The sequence below is a fragment of the Equus asinus genome, chromosome 18 (genome assembly GCF_041296235.1).
Source record: "Equus asinus isolate D_3611 breed Donkey chromosome 18, EquAss-T2T_v2, whole genome shotgun sequence".
Classification (NCBI taxonomy): Eukaryota; Metazoa; Chordata; class Mammalia; order Perissodactyla; family Equidae; genus Equus; species Equus asinus.
In genome coordinates this window covers 34538509-34546592 of record NC_091807.1, presented here as the reverse complement: position 1 = coordinate 34546592, position 8084 = coordinate 34538509, and the positions used below count along the sequence as shown (strand labels likewise).

At 44.7% G+C, this 8084-nt stretch overlaps 1 protein-coding gene across 3 annotated transcripts in view; it reads left to right on the top strand.

Annotated features, from left to right (window-relative positions):
• The first annotated feature begins 1392 nt into the window (after positions 1-1392).
• Positions 1393-8084, top strand: part of KCNJ6 (potassium inwardly rectifying channel subfamily J member 6) — a 296583-nt gene continuing 289891 nt past the window's right edge. The window contains exon 1 of one of the 3 annotated variants that reach the window (XM_014862033.3): positions 1393-1933. The gene's annotated coding sequence lies outside the window, so the exon portion shown is untranslated. Of the gene's footprint in view, positions 1934-4008; positions 4242-8084 lie in introns of those variants that run through there. The other 2 variants (XM_070488863.1, XM_070488862.1) reach the window with 2 other exon arrangements.

The window sequence follows — 8084 nt, the reverse complement described above, 5'->3', positions numbered from 1 at the left end:
TCTTCTGAATATGGGATATGTGACTCAGAAGTAAGAGCAAGTGAGATTACAACCTCTCAGGGAAAATCAACAACATGAGCTCACAGGCTGTGCGTGTGGTTGATTTGTATATAGCTGATGACGCAAATTGAGGCAAACATCTCTCCATACCAAAGATGTCTTTAGAGAGCAGACAGCATTCCTGAAGGACTGAATTGCTGTATAATTAGAAGGCGAACGTAGAATAAAATAATCTTGGAAATAAGAGGTCAGGATCAACCCTTCCTCTGGGATAGGGTCACCTTCTTGGAGATGGAGATTCTGTGCCTTGTGGAAGTAAAGTGGCACAGATTAAGCAGTTATGGAAAAGGGCAATTACAAAATCATTAACCAATGGTATTTATTGCTCTTCTAATTTGGTTGTCAACTTATTTAACCCCAGAGGAAAGATGGCATAAAAGAGTGGACTGTACAGAGGTGGAAGCAAGTTGTGGAAAGGCTTTGGAAATGTAGAAATATTGTTTCCGATGACCATAAGGAAAAGAGGGGGTGCAGAGGGGAGCACTGTGAGGTGCTCCCTAGAATAACAATACAAAGCAAGTTAAAAATCAAAGGAGGGAGTAAGCAATTGTCCAAGCCTGACAAAGTCAACTTTGAAGGCAACCTGAATTATGCATGAAAAGGGACATCTTTCTCTGTTTCCAAGCGCCACTGAACACCGACACTACGGTTAGGGTGGGACTGGAGCAGCAGCGGGGACCGGGTCCCCCTTGCGGTGGGCAGGACGGACTAAATGGAACAGCAGGGTGCAAGCAAAGCCCTGAGGCGCAGCTCCTCTCCTCCCACCCAGAGGGCCGCTGCGCCCCCTCCCGGCCACGTGGACGGTCGCGCTCCAGCTCCCGCGCCCTGGGCTGACTCTCCCTCATTTTGGCCCAGACGGAGACAGTGACAAGACCTTCTTTCTCGTGGTGTCACACCTTAAAGAAGGAGCCCTCTAACCAGAAGACAAAACCTGATCCCCGAGCTTCGGCTCCTGCCTGCTTTCCAGGCTGCTCTCCGAGAATAACTCACATGGAGGGGAAAGGTGGGAACCGGGAGGCTAAACCCAAAAACGTTCCCCTAGCACGGAGCTCCCCACGTTTCCAGTTTCGTCTTGGAGGGGTGGGGGTTGGCTTTGTCGTTTTCTGCGCCAGCTCGGGTTCAGGGAGGTTCGATGGAGGGTTCCCCAACCCCGCCCACCTGGTCCATCCGGCGCCACAATGATGAGGATGGGCGGCAGGTAGGCGTCTTCTGGTCTCCCGCTGGATCCCTCCCGGTCCCCGCCCCCTGCCTCTCTAGAACCGACTGTGCGGCCGCTTTTCTCCAGCGCGCGGCGCTGCGCTCGCTTTTATCCTCCGAGCCGCGTCGGTTCGTGCGCTGACAGCCGGGCTCAGCCAGTCGGCTGGAATTGAGTAGCATTCACTGAATCTGCGGCTTTCATGACGTCTCCCTGCGTGGTCCATCACTTTTCTCCCAGCCGGGGATTTTTTTTTTCCGCCACTCTTGCCTTTTCCCCCTTCCTTCCACTCAATCTCCCTCCCCGGTCCCTGCCCAAACGCACACCCCTCCGCCCCTCCTTTGGCCCCCGCGCCCAGCCCTCCTCTCCGCTCTCGCCCAGAGGGAGCCAGTTTGAAGACGGCCGCACCTGGCCGGAGAGGTTGGCCAGGCGGAGGGGTGGGGATCCGCGGGAACCGGGAAGCCAGACCCAGAGCTGGATGCACCGCGAGGAGAATGGAGTCTCCTAACAGCCTCCCGGGGCTGATGTGAAATTTGCCCATCTGATTCCAGTTTTTCTTTCCTTTTGTTTTTTTTTAATTTCCTCTCCTCGCCATCCATCGTGTAGTGAGTTATTAAATCTTGCTCCGTTCCAAGAGAGGAGATCATGATTGAGTGAAACCACCCCGTCCGCAGCAAGGTAAGCGGTGCGCCGAGTTGCTCGAAGGCGAGAAGCTGGCATCAATCTGGGCAAGATGTTCCGTGCCCTCGGGTCCCCGCCGCCCCCTCCTCAGTCTCCGCGCCGCTGCATGCATCTCCACTCTGACGAGAACATGATGCCCAAGTCAAGGGAAAGGCGAGGGAGAAGCCGGTTACATAACAGAAGGGAAATCTGTTTCATACGGTTTTCATTAGCAACTGAAAACTCGCAGGGGGGTGGGGGGCAGGGAGAGGAGGGGTCTGCATGCCCTGGGCTCAGAGAAACCCAGTCAGTTATTGCAGACATCATTTCAACATCCGTTGGAGGAGATGAAATGCACTGATTAACTGACAGGGGCGGCTTGTCATGTAGTCATTTACAGTTGGGAAAAGCCCATTGTCTTTGTGGAAAGCTGTATCCTTGTTCTTCTTTGCCTAGAGGAGGTGGGGAGAGAGAACAGGAGAAGGAGGAAAAGGGAAAAGCGAAGGGTGGGGAGAAAGAGGCAGAGAATGGGGAACAATACTTGCGAACTCTTCTCTGTCAATAAAACCAGAGATGTGATATGATGACTCCAAACAGTGACTAGGAAACTCTGCAAGTAAACTGAATTATTTCGTAATTGGAAGAAAAGGGGAAAAAAGCACCCTTCAGATAAAATGAGATGTTTACCACATTTCGGGGTTTGGATGAATCTGCTGATGGCTTCCTCTTGGGTATATTTTTATTTGCATCAAGACATTAAGCTTGAATTAGTTTTTAGTGGAAATAACATTAGTATTCCCCAAACCCAATAAAACCTCGGGTGGATCCACAGGTATATCTCTTGTGCCAAGCTCAGTATGGAGAGACTCTTAAGAAGGAAACATATCTTAATAGAAACAGCCACAGAAATGGGGTGAGGTTAGTGGAGAAACAAAATACCAGAATTTTCCAAAGAATCCCGCCTCCACTCCCAAAAAAGGAAGGGAAGAAAAAAAAAATCTCCAGTGTTTGGGAGTTGGAGATTCATTATATGTTTAGAGTGTCTCCTGCCTGCTTTTATCTAAAGTCTGATGGTCCCAGGGAGCCCCCACAGAACAGGATGCAATGCCACATTCCTGCTAGCACCGTTTCCTGCCTACCTCTTCTCTGCTTAAAAACGGAGGAGGGGGATAGCCAGAAGCTGCTTAGAAAGAAAAAGGGGCTTGCTCCAGTCCAGGGCTGAGCTAAGCTTCGCCCATTTCGCCTGGAGAAAGAAAGAGAAAGAGCTCGAGTCTCCATGGCGACCCAGGTGGGAGGGGAGAAGGCAGCTGCAGTTACAAAAAACCTCGGACAAAACTTTCCCAGCTCCAAGCAGAGAAATGAGCCAGCCGCGCACCCTGTGGAGGGTCCCAGGGCATCGACTCTGTCCAGCTTCCTGCCGGCGACCCGCGAGGGGGCGCCTAGAACTGGCCGGTGCCCCGCAAACCTCCCAAACTTACCCAGGGGCCGATGAGAGGGTTAGGGCAGCGGGTTCCGGATTCAGCACCAAGGCCAGAGCTCAGGCGCCGAGGTTTCCCCGTCCCGGTCTGCTCCCCGACCAGGTCCTTTGGTCGCGGGAAAAGTCGTCACTTTCTACAAAGGAACGATTCCCTTGTCCTTGCAGAATCTGGGTATCTGTTATCTACGGAATTGCGTGGGACAGAGAAGCTTGCAAATCATCCGTGTCACGCATGGCGGTGCATCAGAGTAGCTATTCAAAATCAAGGACGTTGAAACAGCAAAAGATTCGAGCTGAACTGAGACTGGAGAAAGATCCCGTCCTCAGGGGAGAAAAGACACACACACACACACACACACACACACACGCCCCGATCAGTTCCTGACAAGAGTTGTCTAGTTTCAACCGAGTCCTTTTGGCTTCCAAAGCATCCATTCGTTTCTCACCCTATCGCGCTCCTCTCTTCAACTTTTTGTCAGGCACAGATGGCAGATCAAAGGCGCTGTGGGAGCACCCTGGTCAGCGAGACACAAGCCAACCAAGTTCTGCCTAGGGGTCTTGAGACCCGGGAGGGTGGAGAAACAGTTTATTCCTAGTCCAGACCTGACAGACTCCTGAGCAGCACTGACGAGCTCCAGGAAAGGGAAGAGGGTGTGTTAGCGAGATGAGACCCAGTCACTGTATCTTTGAGCCCGCGTGTGAGCAGGGCAGCTGCATTTCCAAGGTTGCAGGCGTAGGAAACTGAAAGGAGGAGTCACTTCTCTTAATAGAAGCAAGGAAGAAACTGTGCAAGAGGGGAGGATTTGTTATCGCTCGAGTTCCATTTCAACATTGATACTGGGAAAACAGGTAAGTCGCTCTCGCCAATTCTGCCTTCACCTTAGGTGAAGTGGTCTCTGTCCTGCTCTCCTCACCTTTGGTTGTAGATCCCTACATCTCCCTTCCCCCCAAACTGATACTGATGAAGGCAAATAATAGAGGACGGTGGCAGTTATGTTTTGAGTAGACAGCTTTTAAGAGTGGCATCCAGGTGTTACAAGGCGGTTTGAATTGGAGTGCCCAGGGTTTGGCAACTGGTTGGAAATGTTAACAATGCCTCTACAATATTCCTGGCTGCTTTTCTCTTTTGAGGATGCACTTATGCGTATGTGGTCTTGAGCTGCTTCTGGTTTGTTACTTATGAAGGTAAACAAGATGTGTCCTGGTTTTCTTTGCTGGGCTTTCCAACTGTGGGTATGTCGTTTCTTTCTAAAGATGATTCATGCAGAGCACTCAGGACTTGGTTAAAGCAGTGTGTTTATACCTTCTAGTCTTTTTGTGTGTGTGCATGATCACTAATGAAGGCAGAACCAATCTATTCCAGACTTCGGTGAAAGAGTTTGATATTACACTATTTCTTGCATTTTAGTTCCTGATGGATAGTGATAAGTTTATCCATTGGTTTAATTTATAGAGGAGTTGCTACCTAAACTAGAGAGAAGAAGGATGTGTGAAGCATTGTTAGGACTTAAACAAAACCGCTGCACCCTGACTTTTCTCCATGTGACATTATCAGCAGAAGGGAAGTAGAGGTTATTTATGAAGATAAAGTCATACAAGACTATAGATTACTAAATAAACAAAGGAATGCGTTTGTGAGTTCTAAAGTTCAATTTCTCTCATGAATATTTTTTTAAAAGACAGGAATGTAAATAACCTAGGTATAGGAAATTGCTCAATCAACAGTCTTTGGTTCTGGCAGATTCCATGCTTATGTATTCAGTGCTAATTTATCAGACTAAGACTTGCTTTCTTCCTGGGTGGCTAATTGCTGAGCAAAGTGTCATTATATCCCCTAAGCAGTCAATAGCATACTCCAAAATAATTGCTTTACCCATTTCAAGTAAGATTTGTTAAGAACAATTAAAATTTATCCCTGTGCACTTGGAGCCATTTTGTAATTTTTTTAAAAATCATTTTGATATCTCACCTTGTTATTTCCTAAACATCAGTAAATAATATATTCACTTGTATGACCCAGCCTTTATTTAATACTTGGGGCTTCCTGGGCTGTTTCCTTGAGTGTACAGGAATGCTTTTGCTTTCATGTTCCTCCCTACCTTCTCACAAACTATCTCTAGTATCTCACAAACTATCTTTTTATGTGATAAAAAGAAAATAAGAAACGAGAATAGATGTTTATTAAGAAATAGAAACAATTCATTGGAGATTAAAAATAAGTAAATATAGCCTTATGGAGGCTTTACCCCATTCACTGATTTTCACAGGTAGAAAGCGTTGCTTTCCTCAACGGTTGAATGTTGACCATGTGAATCTTCATGAAAACAAGATAAACCCTCTTTATCAAAACGGGCAAGTAGGCAAGGTGAAGCTCTTCTCCTTTTCACTAGCTCTTCATTAATCAAATGATATGTAAGTAATATGTAGATTAATAAGAGAAATGGACCAGAGAGGGTCAGAATAGGGGGAAGAAGGAAGGAAGCTAGGGAAAAAGGCAGTTATTTATTTCTATCAGTTTTAAAGTGATGATACTTTTCAAAGCAAGATTTTTTTCTAATTCATTGCATCAGAACTTTACTGTGGGTGGAATTGAGATGTTTAAATTCAACAAATTTAACTTTATTGCTTATTGAGATGGCATTTATTGTTTCTTTCCTTTATTTTCAATAATTGTCATTTAAGTACCAAAAGAGAATTGATTCACTCTGGATTTTTGCAAAAGTATTAAATTTGGTAATATCAGTAAAAAATGAATTAGTAATTAAGCTGAAAAATCATCAAGATTCTTTGTTGAATGAAGGTTTTCTCTTTAGTTGTAGTTAGAGTGTTGTGGGAGATAGAAAATAAACTGCAGTAATTTGCAGTCAAAGTAAACATACATTTTAAATAATTAGTTCTAGAAATGATTAGGATCCTATAGAAAGAAGAGATCAGCATAATTCCAGTTAGTGCTATAATGTTATTCCAACTCTGCTTTCACAAAGTACTATAATATACATATACTTGATATCATTTTATTAGCGCTAATTAATAACACAAAGTTATTTCCCTCCAATAAAGAAGGACAATGTCATTTTTAAAAAGAATATTCAGTATTCCCCAAACTGCAGCCTTGATCTAAGTTTGTGTGCTAATCATTTATTTGTGTATTACTGAATCGAATAGTTATTTAAACAAAACGTCAGAGGATGATTTTGCTCAGTGCACAATGTTCAAAGGGCCATTCAAATCTCTATGTTGTCCAGCTGCATTGAGACCATCAGTCAACCTTCCCCCTTACAATGTTTGAAAATTTAACCCTACATTTTAACCAAATGGCTCTTTAACTCATGTCTTTACAGATCAACAGATTAATCCCAGTAACCCCTTCCCATGTCACATTTCCTCTGTATGGCTGTGCTTAGGACTAGGGGCTATATAGTACTGTTGGTTCTTTTAGTGAATAGATTGTGGCTAATATCACCACCAGTCATATTCCCACTCACAGACGTGTGGTTTCCATTGTGAAAACTACAAAATAAGCAAGCAAGTGAATCTATAGACAATAAGATCCACGTCCTCGTCGACAATTGTTTTGTGGGACTAAATCTGAACATATTATATGCAAATGAGGGACAAATCTCTAAATAAAATTTGAATCCTGGTTCTGTGGCAGTTTCCTCTTTAAACTTACAGGCATCCACTTTTTTATTACCAAGGATGAGAAGTGACTTTTTTTTTAAATGATGTTTTAAATTTCTCTCATATCATCCAACAGGAATTTGTGCAAGCGTGACAGTGCGCTTGGGAGGTATCGCTCCGTGATAAAGACTGCAGGCTCTGGTGTCTAACTAACTGCATTTGCATCAAGCTTTAGGTGTATTGGTTAGCTTTTACTAGGTTTGGTGCGGTAACAGAAATCCCAACATCTCAGTGGCTTACAAAACAAAGGTTTATTTCTCCCTCAAGCTTCATGGCTTTGCTGGTCAGCTGTGGCTCTGCCCTCCTTTGTCTTCTTCATTCTGGAATCCAGGCTGAAAGACCAATCTGGTCTAGGACATCCCATTCTGGTGTCAGAGGGAAGGGAAAATGTCAAATTAAGCAATGGCTCTTGAAAATCCTGCTCAGATATGGCACAAGTTATCCACTCACGTTCCACGGACCAAAAACAAGTCACATGTCACACCAATGTCAATGGTCAATGAGATGGAGATGTATATTTGTCCCACAGTGAGGCACTGCAAGTCATAAGGCAACAGGTGGAGACACAGAACTTCTTACAGAGAGGGAGGGGAATAATTGGGGACTTTCTTATAATCCACCACACTAATTGTGTGACCTTGATATACTTTAAGCTCTTGGTTTGCATATCTATAAAATGAAAATAATAATCATGTCTACCCCAGAGATGTTATGAAGATTGATGTGATAATATGAGGTTCTTAGCACAATGTCCAGCACAAAGTATGCGCTTTATAAACAATAGATGCTGTTATTCATTTGTTACAATGTCTCATTAAGTTTGGTCCTCAGTGAGGCTATATGGACTTTATTAATTAGACAGCTGCTACAACAAAAAAATCCCTAAATCTTAGCAGCTTAGCAAAATAGAAAACTATTTCTCATTCCAGTAACCCTATTTGGCTGATGCCATCCAGGGATCATGTATGGGATGACGGACACTTTATCACCTTTAACACCTGGTTTCCATGA